Here is a 19,215-nt window from a genome sequence, read left to right as displayed (position 1 = left end):
CCTTTTAAGGAGTATAGCTGGAATTCTCTTTTCTGCTTGCTCCAATGGTTCAGGCTCTAATCCAGGTCCCTGGTTTTATACAGACCCCACAGGATGTTAACAAACTTCCTCAGCCAATCCAAATACCTTCCCTACACAATGTCACTCCAAATGTTCAGGGACTTCTGAAACTTAATCTCAATCCTCAATTGACTGATTGATTGAGACATGTTTTCTCCTAGTTAAAGTATCAGGGCACAGAATTTTATCACTACCTGGGGTAGAATGACTTGATTGACTCAATCAACCCTCACCTTTACACTCTCTCCTAGTTTTAATATTTGCTCTTCTCAGCAAATCTACTCGAGTGTGTCTAGCAAAGTCCATATTCCCAAATTCCCAATAGTTCTTTAATGACTTGGGGAAATTTTACATTATCTTTTTTTGAATGCCTTCCCTAGTGCCGTGTATAAAAGGGTCTGAAGAAAAGTCTGTGGCATAGTTCATAATCAATTCCAGTGATTAGCATACTTCCTTACTTCTTACTTCCAAATATCTGGTGACACAATTCAATAAACAAATATCATATTATAAAGTTCTAATCATTTAATGCCTATCTTGTTGTTTGCAAAAATACCTTTCCCAACCCAAAAAAATTAAAGAGAAGAGAAGAGAAAGAAAAATCAAACTTCCCTTCTCAGAGGGAAAGCGCGGTCCCTTTCAGAGTCCCTTAAACACACAGGGGTCTTCCCACAGGGATTAGGTTAACTACATCTTGATGTAAGAAACCAAACTAATTTGTCTTGGAGCTTGTGCAATGGTACCGGTCTTCCAGATCCAGAGGAAATGGGCTCCTCATTCTTCTCCTCTCCCATATGGAGGGTCCTCCCTACCCTGGGCTCTTATGGATACCAAGTGCTACAAGAAAACTGGCACTGATTTCATAGGGGCCTGGAGTGCTTAGCCCTTTTCTACTAAAAAGCCCCTCTATTCTAGACCCATACCACAGACTGGATTTAATCATTAACTAACTTCAAAAGGAAAATAAAATTAAGCTTCCTATGTCAGAAGAAAAGCTTAATTCCTCAAAAGATCCCAGAGCACATGGGACCATTGCACAGGAATTAGGGACTTGGAATCAACCTGAAGTCATTCCCTCTCCCTTTAGGCAAGAAACCAAACTGTTCATTGGGAAAATGCTTCCATTGTTCCCTGAGTGCATAAGGATAAAAGTTCCAAGTGTTTCTTTCAACAGTAGGCACATCAATATTTTTCCACAACTCTGTATTAAAGGTGTTTCCCTGAGAAGTCAAGGCAAATTTTCTCTGGGTCCATATTCCAAAAGGCTCCCAAAATTTCCCTAAATGAATCCCTGCCACCGCAGATGTAACACAAATGGAATTTTCCAATTCATCCCCTCACTAGGACAAGCAACTTAACAAAGACATAATTAGAAAATCCCTCAAAGAGGTGTGGAACTCCCAGAAAGGGATTAGGCAGTTAGGAGTGATTGTTTGGGGTTTCTAGGCCAGCAGGCAAACCTCCTGTGGACCCGAAATAAATAAAGATCTCAGACAAGCTGTCTAGACTCATGTAACAGACAGGGCAAGCATTCTTGTTCTGCTTAAAAGTAGAAAAGACCTATTTATGAGCTATCAGTGTGCTCTAGGCAAACCTCTAAGAACTATAAAGTGCCAGGCTTGGAGTCAGGAAGACTCATCTTCCTGAGTTCAAATCTGGCTCAAACACTAGCTGTGTGACCCTGGGCAAGTCTTTTAACTCTGTTTGCCTCAGTTTCCTCATCTGTAAAATGAGCTGGCAAAGGAAATGGCAAACCACTCCAGTATCTTTGCCAAGAAAACCCCAAATGGGATCACAAAGAGTCAGACATGACTGAACAACAACAAATATTTTTAGGATACAAAATCCATTCTCATATTTTCTGCAATACTGATATTGAGTACAGTCATGTAATAGATATCCATATATAAGAACTCAAACAGGTAAAGGTTTTCTCAGAAGAATTAGTCTGACTTTTTAAAGGAAACACATTGACTGTAATTGTAGTCTAAAAATGGAAGGGAAGGAAGAAAAAGATTGCCAATTTTTCTCTGGTGGATCTCAAAACCAGAGAATTTATTAATTAAAGTGCCAGGTGGAGACTCTTGCCCCACAAATGTATAAGGACCAGATCTATCCCAGGCACATGTTGTTTGTCCTTCATTTTCAAAGAGGACCAATGACATCACAGGGTGAACGGATTTAAGTGAGGCAGATTTACACAAAGTGGTTAGCCTCACTCTCTTCCAGATTCATTGAAGTCCAGTGACAAGATTAAAGTCAGGAAGATTGGCAATGGCCTAGAATGCAATGGATAACCTTGCCATCTTCAATGTCTGACCAAGCTTTAAGTTCTGCATAACACCTTCTTCAGCTGCCTTCGTGGCTGTTGGAACAAATCGTTCTCATCTTCCCATTCCATCAGAGAAAGTCTTCACATGCTCGGGGTAGACATTCCCCTAACTCACCAACAGGTTTGAGGCCTGTCAGTTACCTTCAACCTGGTTTAGCCCATCTGCCATGATGGCTGTGTGGCTGCTGTGCATGACACATAGGTGAGAGTCAGGTGAAAGGTGGATATCAAAGGTAGATGAGCCCAGATGAAAAGGGCTCAGCAAGCCCTCCCACCAGAGGTGCTAGCCCCCAGGTACACGTAGCACACATCTGAAGGGACTTCCCATCCTCCCATCAGCATCCTAACAATGAACCTACAACATCTGGCAGCAGCGTCAACATCAAGAGCCAGGGGCAGACCGCAAGCAGATTCGTAGCTCCACAAGGAGCCCAGCAAAGAAACTACCCCGTGCTTCAACGGACCTTCTTAAGCACCCCATGAAGGGGAGAAAAGGTCGGCCAGCAGCCCCAGGAATTTTGAGTTACCTGTTTTCCACATGTGCTACAAACTTGTGCTCTAGACTTGTGCCCATTTCCCACTGAACTTTGACATACTTTGTAAAACCTCAATGAATTGGCCAACTTGTTAACAGCTAACTCATATTCATAATAGCAAGCACAGCAGTGAGGGCTCAGGAGTTATGTGTATATATATATATATGTATATATATATACATATATATATACATATGTACATATATATATATATACATATGTATATATATACATATGTATACATATGTATATATACACATATATATATACATATATATATATATATATATACATATATATATATATATAATATATATATATATATATTAGACAAACAACTTCTCAGGGCAACCGCTAGAGTCATAAGGAGAGGTAGCATCCATAATCTGGGGACCTGACTCTTAAGAGCAAGTGAAAGTTAGGTTAGTCAGCTCAGAGAATTCCCTCTGCCTAGGGGCTCACTCATCACATGGGGGCTATACATTGTGTCCTCCATATTTGCAGGGATCTCTGGGAGAGATTCTCTACACAGGACTCTTGCATTCATGAGTTTTGGGATATGATAAATAAAAATTTATGGGGTGTTTTCCTTCACAGTTCATTCTAAAATAAAAATATAAGAAATAAACTCTAGAAAACATCTCTAAAAATTTTTTTATTTAAAAAAAGGATCAGTCATTCATTTTTCCTCTTCTACCTCCTTTCATCCATAGGAGATTCTTTTTTTTTTTTTGGCAAGGCAATTGGGGTTAAGTGACCTGCCCAGGGTCACACAGCTAGTAAGTGTCAAATGTCTGGTCTGAGATCACATTTGAACTCAGGTCCTCCTGACTCCAGGGCCAATGCTCTATTATCCACTGTGCCATCTAGCTGCCCCTCCTTTCATCCATAGGAAGAAAGGAAAGAAGGAAGGAAGGAAGGAACCCATGTATCACATGAGCACAGTCAAACAAAACATATTCTCACATTGATCATATTCATAAATGTATTTTGACTTCTGCATATTGGTCCATTGTCTCTCTATCAGGAGGTGGGCAGTATTCTTCTTTATCAGTCATCTGGGTTGATCATTTAATTGACCAGAGTTCTCAAGACTTGCAAAATTGCTTGTTCTTATAATATCGATGTTGTACTTCCTCTAGTTCTACTCACTTCACTCTGCATCAGTTCTTACGAATTTTTCCATCTCTTGATGGAAGCATCTTTTTCCTCATTTCTGTGAAGGGGTCCCAACATTTTGGAAAGGAATTTGGAATTATACACTAAGAGTTACTAAGTAGTGCATGTCCTTTGACCAGCTATACCCCTGCTAGACTTATACCTCAAGGAAATCAAAAAGAAATAGGAAAAGGTACTATATGTACAAAAATATTTATAGCAGCTTTTTTTGTGGTGACAAAAAAGACCCTTGAAACTAAGGGGATGGCCGTCAAATGAGGAAGTGGCCAAATAAATTGTGGTGTATGAATGTAACTGAAGATGTCTTTCACAAGCTTTTCTTAAGGGGGTGGAACCAAGATGGTGGAATATAGGCAGGGACTTGCCTGAGCCCTCCCACGAACCCCTCCAAATACCTTTAAAAAATGACTCTAAACAAATTCTAGAGCAACAGAACCCACAAAAAGACTGAGAGAAACAAATTTCCAGCTCAAGGTAACTTGGAAGGTTGGTAGGAAAGGTCTTTCACACCTAGGTGAGAGTGGAGCTCAGTCCTATGCAGGTCCCACCAGCAAAGACCCAGCCATAGCAAATCCCAGAGCAGGCCCTGAGGCACCTGAATCACCTGCAGCAGTGGTGGTTTCCAGACCTTTCAGCCCACAGATGCCAAAGACAACTTAGAAGATCAGCAGGAAGGGGCTGTCGCACTAGGGTGAGAGTGGAATGCAGTCTAGCCCAGGCTGCGCCAGCACAGCCCCAGCCCCAGCAAACCAGGAACAGGCCTTGGGAGTGACTGAATCAGCAGCTGTAGCAGCAGTGCCATGGCTGCTTCTGGAGCTTTCAGCCCACAGACAGTAAGGGGGTCAAACAACTGGTTAGAAGGAGCTTACAGAGAGTTCTTTGCCAGCACTGAGGCAGGATTCTGTTGCTTCGCCCATCCTTGGATGTGGGTCGCAGTCCTAGGTGGCAGTTCCAGGGTGAGGAGCAGCACTGGCATAGCAGAACTTGTGACCACAGTGGAGGGGGGGACTCTCCTCACAGTTCCGGGGCTTGTGGTCTATCACAGACCAGAGCACAGGCCAAGAGAGGAGTAAACACCTCTCCTTAGATATCATTGGAAGACTGAAAACTTACATGTCCCTAGAAATAACCCCTGAGGCTTGGGATAGTGCACCCTCCACCCTGGAAGCAGAGCCCTACTTTAGCAAAGAGTTAAAAGTCAAGTAACAGGCTGAGGGAAATGAGCAAACAACAGAAAAAAAATTGACTATAGAAAGTTACCATGATGACAAGGAAGATCAAAACATACACTCAGAAAACAACAAAGTCAAAGCTCTTACATCCAAAGCCTCCAAGAAAAATACGTATTGGTCTTAGGCCATGGAAGAGCTCAAAAAGGATTTTGAAAACCAAGTAAGAGAGGTACAAGTTTTTCTTAAGTTAGGTGAGAATCTTTTTGCAGATAGGACTTTGAGTTAAGAACATCCTCTCTCTTTGACATCTTAAATTATTGGGTGGATAATTTTCTAGTCTATACTTCTACAATACTTCCTTCAGAATATGTAGCCTTCTGGTAATGTGATTATAGATATACTGAGACTTGGAAAAATTGTACTTAAAACTAACAAGTTAAAAGGAAGAATTAAAAGAGAACTCCCATTTACTCTTTAATAGGATGTGGGGGAGAAAACGATGCCTGTCTCTTAGATGCTATAGATTAATGTCATTAAAAAAAACTGATGAAGGAAGCTCAAAAGAGCCTTGAAAAATCATTCAGTCAATCCTTTGATCTTCAGAAAGCTCGTATTCCAACTTAGCCAGACAGCTGTGAACCTCATTCACTTAGGTAAAAAAGGTCTGAAATGACTACTTTCCATTCCATTCAATCTAATAAACATTTATTAGGCACCCACTGACTGCAAAGGACTATCTATGCAAGTGCTAGGTGGGATACAGTGATATGCAACAAAAAAGTAAATTATAAACTAGATATTACAATCTATATTAATAAACATTCCTGAATTTATTCAAATAGGAAATAAAATATGAGCTGAGTAAAATACTATACTGAAAAACATCAATTCAATATGAGTAACAAAATTAAGGTAGCTTCAGAATACATTAACAGGAGCATAGTGTCTGAAATGAGGAAGGAAGTCCTATGATTGGTCATACCACATCTGCAATATTGCATTCTGGTTAGGAAGGACATTAGCAAAGTGTGCTAGGTCCAGTTGGTCAACTAGGATGATGAGAGGTCTAGGGATCTGGTGTTAGAATGATTACTTAAAGCAATTGAGAGGTAATATACTAGAATCGGAGGGAGGGCTGGTAATAATACTGGAAGGGCAGCTAGGTGGTACAATGGATAGAGTGCTAGACCTAGAGTCAGGAAGACCTGAGTTCAAATCCAGCCTTGGACACTTACTAGCTGGGTGACCCTGGACAAGTCATTTAACCCTGTTTGCCTCATTTTCTTCATTGGTAAAAAGAGCTGGAGAAGGAAACAGTAGCCTACTCCAGTATCTTTGCCAAGAAAACCCCAAGTGGGGTCGCAAAGAATCTGAAACAACTGAGTAACAACAATGTTATACTGGCTAAGAGGAGATTTGGGGTGGGGAGGGTATATCCACAATCATTTTCTTCAAATATTTGGATGGTTATCATGTAGAAGAGTAATTGTTCTGTCTGGGCAGAGTTGCAGAAGTAGAATCAATATGGGAAAGTTGAAGAGAGGTAGCTAACATATGGCAAAAGTTTTCCTAAATTAGAGTTATCCCAAAGTGGAATGTGCTGACTTGGGAAGTAATTGTTTCTCCCCTACTACAAGTGTTTAAGCCAAAGCTGGATGAACCCTTGTAGGGGTGTTGTTGAGGGGATTCTTGTGCACATATGTTCATTTTTTGGCACTGTTTTTCTGTCTGAAGTCCCTTTCACCTCTTAGGTTCTTTGGGTTTTTGAGGCTCAGATAATTCAACTCTGTAGCAATGAATTGTTGGGTTAGAGCTATCCTACTTCTCAGGCAAGAGTCAGGATGAGTGTGTGTTTATATATGCATGTGTGTATGTATGTGTATATACACATATATGCACACATGTGGGCATGTATGTATGTGTATATACACATATATGCACACATGTGGGCATAGCCAGTCAGGGGATGTAGTAGATAGAGTACTTATGTAGGACTCAGGAACATGAACTACTGTCTAATATTCAAAGGATCCTAAAGCATAAAAGAGATACTGCACATCTGGAGAAGGAAAAATATTCAAAAAAAGAGGGGAATGGAATACACAAACTATAGGCTAGCAAATTCAACTTCTATTTCTGAAAGATTCTGGAGTCATTTGGGATATAGGAAGCATTTAAGAAATGCATTTTTATCCATTCCTTCATTCAGGAAATGGTTGATGAACATTTAAAATGCAAATTACTTGGGACAAGCAATAATTTCTTTTATTGACCACAATGGTCGTGTGTGCGTGCTTCTGCTGACGCTAGGCTGACTCAGAACCTCTTAAACAAAGGACATGAGAATGAACTGATTTCCTCACCTTTGGTTAATTCTCTGTCAGTTGAGTGCTGGATTTCATGCCATTCACATGTGTTTTGTTGCTCCCTTTTTTGGGGGGTTGGGGAGGAGGGAGGCATAACATTGACTATCCTGTCTTCATTGCCCGAAGTCCAGGTAGGTTACATCTGATCCTCCTGCAGTCTTCTCCAATACCTTTAAAGGGTTTCAGGGGTGTCTAGGCTCTCTGCCAGTGACTCCAGCACCTGCTGATGGTGTTTCCTTTGATTGTAGGCTAAGGGGGTCACTGCACCCCAGTTCCGTTTAACCACTAACAGATTAGCTTTTACAAAGGAACATGTGCTTCAAAACACATAACCACAAACATACAAACTTCCTCTCCAAAACGTAGGACTTAATCCTCCTTCCCTCTTGCCATTTCAGTCTCTTGGGAGGGGGAAAGAACTAGGTTAATAGGTTAGCTTTGTACTTATACAGCATAGTCTCAAATTCCAAGTCCAAAACTCCTCTTTGGGCTTGAGTCCCAGGCATCCTGGTTTCTTTACAACATCCCACTTGCAAGCCTGGTTTCAAGGTCACTGTGGGCTCAAACTTCCAGTCCAATGGGTCTTGTGTGGATCACTGCTGGGCACCTAAAACTGAGAAACTGAAGACAAAAGAAACAGAACAGAAACAAATATCCACAGGTCCATTTTTTCAGAATATGAGTAAAAAGGAAATGGGGAGATAGCCCCCCTCCAGATTCAGTTCATGGTACCCTCTCTTTGGATGAACTATGATCTTCACCCTTTGGAAGCAGCAGGAAAGAGCTCACAGGAAAAAGACAGTGTCAGTCTGGTCAGTTTTAAAGATGCAATCTATTCTGATTACACAGCCAGTCAAAGGAGGCTTTCCTCTCCCAGATATTAGGGGATACAGAGTACCTCCATGTTAAGCAATCTAGGCATGCTTAGTCAATCCTCCTTATGTGTGTTTTTAATTCTATAGATAATAAGAATGGATATTACTCCAAAGAAACATCCAAATGTTGTAGCTTTTAAAGATCATGTTAGAGATAATGCAGTATCCATGGACGTAAGGAAGTCAAACATGCTATCATTCAGGTAAATAGTATTAGTCACCTAGAAGTTCAAAGGAAAGTGTGTTAAAAAAAATGACAAAGTGCCAAAAAGGACAAATTATTGTAGCAAAATAACCTAATCAATCCTCAGAAAACAAGCACGGGCCTACAGAGGGACCTGGAGGCTGGAAAGATTGTTACTGATTCCTCTACAATGTAACAAAGGATTCTTTTTTTATATGAAGGTAATCAATTTTTTTATTTTTTAAAATGTATTTATTTTTAGTTTTCAACATTCACTTCCTTAAGATTTTGAGTTCTAAATTTTCTCCCCATCTCTTCCCTCCCCCTACCTTAAGATGGCATGCAATTGGATATAGGTTCTACATATACATTCATATTAAACTTATTTTTACATTAGTCATGTTGTAAAGAAGAATTAGAACCAATGGGAGAAACCACGAGAAAAAAGAAACAACAAAAAGCGAGAGAGAGAAAATAATATGCTTTGATCTGCATTCAGATGCCATAGTTCTTTTTCCAGATATGGACAGCATTTTCCATCACCATTTTCCATGGTGTTGTCTTAGATCTTTGCATTGCTAAGAAGAGATAAGTCTATCAAAGTTAGTTATTGCATAACGTATGTACACCATTCTCTTGGTTCTGCTCACTTCACTCAGCATCAGTTCATATAAGTCTCTCCAGGTTTTTCTGAAGTCTGCCTGCTCATCATTTCTTATAGCACAGTAGTATTCCATCACATTCATTAGACCACAGCTTGTTCAGCCATTCCCCAACCGATAGGCATCCCCTCAACTTCCAATTCCTGTAGCAAAGGATTCTTAAAGTTGGGAGAACAGTGAGAAAAGAAGAAGAAGGAGGAGGAGGAGCAGGAGGAGGAGGAGGAGAGAAAGAAGAAGAAAACAGTAGAATATTCCAATTATTAGTACCTTGCACTAAGTAAAACATCAAAAATAATTAAGAAATTTTTCCAAGAAATGGGGAAAAACATACTTTGCCTGGGATCTTGTCTGGTTAAAACCCTGTGATAAACCTATGGGCTACAAAAAGTCACTACACTGTGCTTGCTTTTTGATTCAGCAATATACTTCTAGGTCTCTACCCCAAAGAGATCAAAGAAAGAGGAAAAAGACCTATGTGTGCAAAATTTTTTACAGATACTTTTTGTTATAGGATAAAAATAGAAAGTAAGAGAGTGATCCATCAGCTGGGGAATGGTTAAACAAATTATTGCATTGGAATGCAATGGAATACTATTGCTCCATAAGAAATGTTGAAAAGAACAGTTTCAGAGAAACCTGGGAAGACATGTATGAACTGATGTAAAGTGAATTGATCAGAATCAAGAGAACATTGTGCACAATAACAATATTCTAAAGAAAAACACCTTTGAAATGCTTAAGAACTAGACTAATTCAATGACCAACCATGAATTCAGAAGACTGATGATCAAGCATGTTAGCTGTCTCCTCCCGACACAGAGGTGATAGACTTAAATGCAGAATGAGACATGTCATTTCATACATATACAGCATGGGAATTAGTTTCACTTGACTATACATTTTTGTTACAAGGGTTTTTTTTTTCTATTTGTAGTTGTGGGAGGTGGATGGGGGGAAGGGAAATAGTAGGATTATAAAGAGTAGTGATAAGTTTCCCCTCCCTCCAAAAAAAAGAAAGAAAGAAAGAAAGAAAAGGGTAATTGAAGCATTTTTAAATGCATAAAAGAGAAATGAAAGAAGGCCAGGAGGAAAGTTTTTTAAGCCATCAGCTTCAAAAAGTACATGTTGGACTTATTATATCCTTAAAAGGAAAAAACAAGCTGCACACAATAGAAAGTTGCAGTTTTGTGTATTGTCTTATTTTTTTGTTCTACTTTGTAGGTGGAAAATGCTTGCTTATTTTTTGTTAAATTCAGAAATTTAAAATAAAATTTAAAACTGAGGAGGGAAAGCTATGAGCTATAATCAAGGCTAACCTTAGAAAAATGAACTGTACACCAGAGCTAAACCTAATATCCAATGTAACGTGTGGTTTCATGATGAAGAATTAAAAAATGTGCAAAATCTTGCGAAATCAATGCCAAATCACATAAAACAAGTGATTGCATAAAAAGAACTTTAAAGCTATATAAGCTTATTGCATAAGTCAATAAATTTAATGATTTTACTTTGCATAAAAAGAACTTTAAAGCTATATAAGCTTATTGCATAAGTCAATAAATTTAATGATTTTACTTTGACCCAAATAATTCACACACAACTGTTGTAATGGAAGTAACGATTGCAAAGAAACATCCTGACTTCATCCAGCACCCTGTCAGATCTTGCCGCTATATCTCAGCTGTTTTTGCTTAGCTTTTTTTTTTCTTTGTTGCACAAGAATGACCACAGGGTGGAGTTAAAAAAGGGTGTGACATACTTGGAAATCACTGTGGTAATCAAAGCAAAAGATATCAATAAGCATTTTTTGGTTTCAATTTTTAAAAATAGATCTTGTCAGGCTGATATCCTTTTGTGATATATAAGGGTATATATCCTAGATGCTTGGAGATCAGCAAATCATGGGGATGCTATAAATATAGAGTCCCTAGGTTTTAGCAAAACACTTGATGAAGTATTTTATACTACTCTAACAGAAAAGATGTAGAGGTTTAAGCTAGACAATCATACATTTAAGTGAATTTGAAATTGGTTGAATGACTGTGAGGACATTCCTTCTTACAGTTGAAACCTCCAATATGGCAGTCTCTTCCTATTAGAAAATGAACTCTTTTGGAGGGCAGCTAGGTGGTGCAGTGGGTAGAGCTCCAGCCTTGGAGTCAGGAAGATCTGAGTTCAAATCCAGCCTCAGACACTTGACACTTACTAGCTGTGTGACCCTAGGCAAGTCACTTAACCCCAATTGCCTCACCAAAAAGGAAAAAAAGAAGAGCTCTTTGACAGCTGGGATTGTCTTGCTTTTCCATCTGTAGGCCCCACACCTAGCACAATGCTTTGCATATAGTTAAGTGCTTAACAAAGGCTTTTTCATTAATTTGCTAATGGTTCCATGTTAGGTTAGATCAGTGGTTGGCCTTGTGCTATTAAATTTTTTTTTTATCAATGACTTGGATAAAGGTAAAAACTAGGGGTGGGGAACCTGCGACCTCAAGGCCACATGTGGCCTTCTAAGTCCTGGGGTGCAGCCTTTTGACTGAGTCCAACTTTTACAGGACAAATCCTTTTATGAAGGGGATTTGTTCAGTGAAGTTTGGATTTAGTCAAAGGGCCACACCCAAGGAGCTAGAGGGCCCACGTGGCCTCGAGGCCAGAGGTTCCCCACCCCTGATATAGATGAAATCTTTGTCAAATGTGCAGACCAAAATTAGGAGAGGCAGTGAGCATACTGAATGATGGTCAGGGTCCAAAGGCTCTTCAAGGTGAGAACACTGAGCTGAATCTAATAAGATGAAATTTAATAGGGATGAATGTAAAGTATTACATGTGCGCTCAGTAAATGAACTTCCACCTACAAGATGGGGTAAAGATGGATAGATAGTAGTGTGGAAATGATCTGGGGTTTGGAATTGAAAATACAATGTGAGTCAACCATGAGCTCTGGCAGCTAACATAAGCTTAATTTGGTCTTGGGTTGCATTGAGAGCCTAGCTTCCAGGAACCAAGAAGTGATAGTGCCTCTGTTTTCCACCCTGGTCATATCTGAGTAATCCCTCTTTCACATGGCAGTCCTTCGACTGTTTAAGGGTAGTTCTTTCTTCCCTGGATGTGTTTGAGTGAGGAGGCAAGAACTGCTAAAGCCTCCAAGCGGGGGGACCACCAGTTGCCTACTCTTATCATCAGGGGGTTAATAGGAATTCGTGAGAACATGGCCCTGCTGTTGTTTCTGTTCCTCTTTTGTCTGATCTTTCCTGTCTCTGAGAAAGGAGCACTGAAGACAGAACAGACTAGGTCGTAGTTCTGTGAGCTTTGAAAGGTTGGGAGAGCACCAGGAGTCTGGGAACTTGAGTAAAAGCCAAAGTTTGTGGGCAACCCAGCCTGCTGAGGAGTGATTCGCAGAGTGACTTGCTTAACGCAGCCCAGGAGCAGATCGACAAGCTTCTGGTTTCTGCAAAGGAGCTACTTATTCCATAGACTCTGTTGCATTTGAAAGTGAACTCGGTTTTACTTACTCAATAGAGAAGGGAGGAATAGAAGGTGAGAGGGAAAGAAGGTATTTTCACTGCCTGAAAAAAATTAATTTAAAGAATAAATGACAAAAAAAGAAAGTGAACTTGGTGGAGCAAATGCTTTGTAGCAACCACGTCAAGTTTCAGCCTGCTCTCCTCAGATATTGAGGTGGTATCTGAGAGAGTGTGCCCCCAGTTCTGAGAGGGGAGTGTCTGTACTTCTCTTCTTGCTGTAACCTCTCAGTAACTACCTCTGTTGTGAAAGCTAAAGAAAAATTAAGATAGTAACCATCCCCAGCTCTTTATCCTAAGTCTTCTCATTTTCATGCTAAACATTTCCAGTTCTTGCAACTAATTCTTATATACTGGGATTTCAAGTTTAATTACTATTATTCTTATTCTCTAGCCTCAATCCAATTTTTTTTAAGGCGATTGGTGTTAAGTGATTTGCTCATGTTCACACAGCTAGTGTCATATTTGCTCTGAGGCCACATTTGAACTCAGGTCCTCCTGACTTCAGGGCAGATGCTCTATCCACTAAGCCACCAAGAAGCCCCTTGATCCAATTCTTTAACACTTAAATGGATCTGTGAGTAAACCCTTCAATGGTGCAATTCACAATTCACCTGAATCTTCTCATCTTGTCCACGTGTGCCTCCAAATCCTCCATAAGGGACTGACCCATGATTGGGTCAAAATCTTTTTGGATAATGTTTCTGTCATCCAATAGATTAGTGATTCCTCCTTGCTTTCTGTCACCCTTCAATTTAATAAATACGGCACTAATGTCTTTAAGGTAGTAATAAAAATGTTGGACAGCATAAGATATAGCTCTTGGGCACTATCTTTTATGGGTCTGTTAAGCTCTAATGAAATTAAGTATGTAAACTGCTTTGCCAGTGTGAAAGTACGATGTAATTGTAATGATGATGATGATGATGATGACGACAAAAGGGCTTGTGATTTCATTGATTTCTCCAGGTGAGGAAATTCTAACAATTCAGTTGTGCCACTGCTCTGCAATTTGGTGTAAGAGAGTGGCCTGAGGGCACCGCCAGGTCGAGCGACTCAGGCCCTAGGTTGTACAGTCAGTATGTGTTAAGGTTGGGCTTGGACCCTGGACTTCCTGACTTGGGGGCCACTGCATCATGATACCACTATCATTATTATTATTACCTTGTTTCACTCTTTTTCAATGCATTTCAGACAGAAATGATCCGATGACAAGTCACTGTCATGCACTTATTCCTCCAGTGTTCTGTGAAATGTGTGGCACAAGGGAATATGACAACTGCTTTTTATTGGCTGGATAAAAACATTGCAACCTCATCCTCTGCAGGCTCACTGAAAGTTGTTGTTGTTTGTCCTTCATTCTTGAAGAAGACCATGACATCAGGGAGGTGATGCCATGACGTGCAAGTGAATTGGATTTAAGGGAGGGAGGCTGTGCAAAGGCACCAGCCTCACTTTCTCCTCCAGAGCCATCTGGGTGCAGTGGCAAGATATAGATCAGGATGACTGGAGATGGACCCCTACCATAGCAGAAAGGACTGTTATTGTCATTACTATTATATACTGGTAATAATGATAATTTATAAATCAACATTCTGGGTTCAGACATGCAACCATTTACAGATACATCTCTCCATCTTTCAGAAGAAATCTCTCCATTTTGTCCACTAAAATATTGTGACTGTCAAATGAGTTGGTATTGATAATGTCTAGTAGCCCAAGAAGAAAATGAGGTTACTCTGTCATGACTTGTTTTTCATAAATACATTCTGGCTTCTACTGGTCTCCTCCTTTCTTTCTAAATATCCATCAATAATCTGTTGAAAACTATTTTCTAGGAATCTGCTGAGCACCAACATCAAACTTATCAATGTATAATTTGCTCAATTCAACTTCTCTCCTTTTGAAAATGAGTCTATTTGCCTCCAGTTTCACTAATCACGTTTGATTGCAGTGTGTTTTGGTATCTGAGTGAGAGCCCAGAAACCTGAGGATTCCTGAGACCCTTTCAGGGGATCCACAAGGTCAAAACTACTTTCATAGTAATATTAAGATGTTTGGGGGCACCTAGGTGGTGCAGTGGATAGAGCACCTGCGCTGGATTCAGGAGGACCTGAGTTCAAATGTGGCCTCAGACACATAACACTTATTAGCTGTGTGACCCTGGGCAAGTCACTTGACCCCATTGCCTAGACAAAAAAAAAAAGATGTTTTGTTTTCTAACATGGTAAATATCAATAGAAATAACCCACATAAACAGAAGTTCTTTGGGAGAAGGGATATTCAATAATTTTTAAGAGCATAAAAGGGTCCTGAGATTGAAAAGTTTGAGAACCACGGGATTACAGTTTTACCAGCAGACGTTCAGGAATCAAATCCAACCCATTCTTTCAGTATGGAAGCACCTAGCTGTCACAGGGGAGATAGAGTGCTGGGCTTGGATTCGTATTCTGCCGCTGATAACCTAATAGCTGAGTGACCCTGGACACATCACTTAATCTCTGTCTCAGCTTCCCCAACTGTAAAATGGAAATAACAATAGCCCCCACCCTCCAGGGTTGTTGGGAAGATAAATGAGATATTAATTGTAAAGCACTTAGAACAATGACTGGCACCCAGCAAGTGCCTGATAATTTTTTTTTTAAACCCTGATCTGTGATTGGTCTGAGCCTGGTTACCTAAACTCATTGAGAGATGCCAGGTGCTCACTTACTATCTTTTCCCTTATCTTGGGTTTCAATTTCCTCTTAACCCATTTTTGTTTTACTGTTGTCAATCATTTTCCTTGGTATAGGGAAAAAAAAATAGAAATTGGTGATTTCCATTCTCCTTGCTGTCTGTTAGCATTTCCTCTCTCTTTTTTTTATCCTTAGAATAGCTAAATATATACTTTTTGTTGTTCTTAGCATATTTTTTCCCACAAAACTCAGCTGATTCTAAGTTTTAGCCTTTCTGACATTGGATAATGCTGGTTTTGTATTCATCCTTAATTATCTACTTTGTAGGCACACTTTTAAATTCTTGCCCAGAGGTCATCTCAGAACTCCCAATACAGTCATATTGACCTTTTTAGAGGTAGCCAAACTTTTTTTCCTGCAATAGATGTATGAAAAAAATATTTTGTTGACTAGGCTGACAGCTCTTCATTTTCACTATTGAAGAGCATATCCCTACACAGGTAGACCTTTCAGTCCTCTTAATCAATCGATTAATGAGCCTTTATTAAGTGTCTACCATGTGCCAGGCACTAGGTGTTGGGGAGAAAAAGACAAAAAAAGACAAAAAAGCTAGGTGGTGCAGTGCATACAGCACCAGCCCTGAAGTCAGAAGGACCTGAGTTCAAATCCAGCCTCAGACCAAACACTTGATGCTTATTAGCTGTGTGACCATGGGCAAGTCACTTAACCCTAATTGCCTAAAAACAAAAAACAAAACAAAAAATAAAACAGTCCTCCTTCCCTCAAGGCAAGGTTTACAGGCAACAACATGGTTTCTAATATGTAAAAGTAAATATAAGGTAATTTCACAAGAGAAAACAGTAGATGCTAATAGCAATAGGAAAGACCTGGTCTGTAATGGTCCTTGAACTGAGCTTTGAAGGAAACTAGACATTCTAAGACGCAAATCAGAGAAAGGAGTGTATTCTATAATGGAATGTTACTGGGCTATAAGAAATGACAAATAGGGTGATTTCAGAAAAACCTGGAAAGACTTACATGAATTGATGCAAAGTGAAGTGAGCAGAACCAGAAGAACGTTGTACACAGTAACAGCAATAATTGTAAAATGAAGAACTATGAATGGCTTGGCTATCCAAGACAGTCCCAAAGGACTGATGATGAAGCATACTATCTGCCTCCAGAGAAAGAACTGATGTCTGAATATAGACTGAAACATACTTTTTCTCTTTCTTTTCCTTCCTTCCTCTTTCTTTTTTTTGAGTTTGCTTGCAAAAAGTGACTAATATGGAAATGTTTCACATGATTGCACATGTATAACCTATATCAGATTGCTTACTGTCTCAAGGAGGGAGGAGGAAAGGGAGGGATAGAATTTGGAACTCAAAACTTGAAAAAAAAATGTTAAAAACAGTTTTCACATGTAATTGAGGGGTGGGAATAAAATATTATTTAATTTTTAAAAAAGTAGCCTCCAGAAAGAACTGCCTCAGCAGATGTGCTTTGTTTCAAGTGTTCTGGAACATCTGACTATGACTCAATTTACTGATAAGTCAGCATCTCCACTGGAAAGAAAAGCACACCAAAGAGGATCATTTTTTTTTTAACATTAGTACTAGTAATGACTCTCCTAATTGTCAGCCCTGAATTCAGTGTGGTAACAGAAGAAATAGAAATCCAGAGATGTCCACCTGAGATAGAGACCAACATTCGATTCCGCAAATGTTTACTAAATGCCTAGTATGGGCACCCTTATTTCAAGTCTTCTCCCCCCACCCACCTTGCTCAGATACAGAGGCTAAGGAGAATCAGGGCCAATGGGAAGGAACCACTACAAGAAAGTAGAACAGTAAGGGGGTTGGATATTCCATCCGATACCTAATCAGCCCCTGAATAATTGAGAGTTGGCTGTGATACCTCCCCAAGGTTTTGGGTCACATCCCTTCACCCCGCCTACCTGCCTCTGCGGCTAATTTTACAAGGCATTGGTAGAAAGAAACCATTTTCCTTTTAAAAATCTCAACACTGAGAAACATGCTCCCAATGACATTAAAGTTCCATAGCAACTCTTCCTGTGTACACAGACCAAACTTCCTTATAAATCAGCATTGGTCATTTTTAAGGTAACAATTGGTCTCCTTTTGTTCACCCATCACTTACTCCAGTCATGGAAAAAGAAAACAAACCTCAGTTTACATTTTTATTGAAATTCAGCATTACCATAGGAAGAGATCTGAGTCTGAACCCCAACTCAGTGGCCATGTGAGAATGGGTAAGCCACTGAACCTGGCTGGCCTTCATTTCCTACTTTATGAATACTTGCCCAGGGCAGCTAGGTGGCGCAGTGGATAAGGCTCTGGCCTTAGAGTCAGGAGGGCCTGAGTTCAAATTCGACCTTAGACACTTGAGACTAGCTGTGTGACCCTGGGCAAGTCACTTAACCCCAACTGCCTCACCAAAAAGTGAACAAAAAAAAAAAGAATACCTGCCCTCTTGGTGTCAAAGGATCTCATAAGGATGAAGTGAGATAATACACGGGAAAACATGTATTTATAAATTGGCATTGTTACTGTGTGATAGTATGTCCTGAGTAATGTGTCCTTTGCCTTCTCTTTTTTTTGAAGAACTTCTGATAGTTTTGCTGGTACATTCATTATAGGGGAACATGTTACACAAGTACTGATGTTGGGGGTCTGAAGCTAACTCACTTATCAACACTTGCCTTTGAGAAGCATGAGCAGGGGGCCATCACCTTAGTCTGAGCAGCTAAGAGATGATTCCCTTCACCTCTCACCATTTGAGGAAAAGTCCCGGGAATTTTCTTTATTCCTTATTTTCCTATTCCAAGAGGCTGGCATCTAGAAACTATGCTTACAATGAAGACATGGCCTTTTCTCCACTTGGGGTGAATTTCATTGTCTTCTGGCCGCTCCATTTCTCCACTGGCTCTCAGGTATGAACATTTCTTGGAAACTGTTTTCAAGACTCTCAATGCAGTAACACACAACACCCCTGGGACTTTGTGACCCCAGCAGGATTCTGTAGATATAGGGAGGACTCTTAACATCGGGTTTCACCAGGCCTTTTGAGAGGCTCATGAACACAGGGGACAGCATTAGAAGCATCCTATGAGGTAAGGATGCTGGGACATAAGCCCTTGTGCCTGGGAACTCAATTTGACCTTTTGTAGGGTGAGACTTAAAAGATGGCAGTGGAAATCTCCCGGACACTCAAACAAGACAGGGCATTGACTCTCTTGTGTAAGTTCACCTATTGTAGAAATGCTTAAAAGTCTAGCATACATTAGACTTTGCTGCTGTAAGTGGTCATCCTTAAGCCACAATGGAGACTTTCTGCTTACCTTAATTCGTTTTATTATAAATACAGCTTAAAAATGCACTCTGGTAGTCTAGAGTGTATTAGACAATGGATGGAAGAAAGGAAGTAGGTGCTAAGATTAGGCAAGGACCCCATGGACTCACTGCTAAGAGCAAATAGCTCTTAGAAGCTAATGTAGTTTGGCTAGGACTATGGCTCAGGGTCATACTCTTCAGTATCTACTCATCTATGTTCTTGTGTAGAGTGTAGAGCTGAGGATGTCAAATCTTCCCCTCACTGTACAAATGGGTGGACTGGTAATAGTCTTGTGAAGG

The 19,215-nt window shown here is 40.0% G+C and overlaps 1 protein-coding gene across 1 annotated transcript in view; it reads right to left on the bottom strand.

Annotated features, from left to right (window-relative positions):
* Positions 1 to 6,090: 6,090 nt before the first annotated feature.
* DGKQ (diacylglycerol kinase theta) overlaps positions 6,091 to 19,215 on the bottom strand; it is a 121,574-nt gene continuing 108,449 nt past the window's right edge. Inside the window, exon 24 of the transcript XR_002328019.2 lies at positions 6,091 to 8,266. The gene's annotated coding sequence lies outside the window, so the exon portion shown is untranslated. The remainder of the gene's footprint in view (positions 8,267 to 19,215) is intronic.

This window comes from Phascolarctos cinereus, unplaced genomic scaffold, assembly GCF_003287225.1.
Source record: "Phascolarctos cinereus isolate Bilbo 61053 unplaced genomic scaffold, phaCin_HiC Scaffold_9;HRSCAF=440, whole genome shotgun sequence".
NCBI classification, from domain to species: Eukaryota; Metazoa; Chordata; class Mammalia; order Diprotodontia; family Phascolarctidae; genus Phascolarctos; species Phascolarctos cinereus.
The sequence above is the reverse complement of the archived record's forward strand: the minus strand, read 5'-3'. Positions and strand labels throughout refer to the sequence as shown.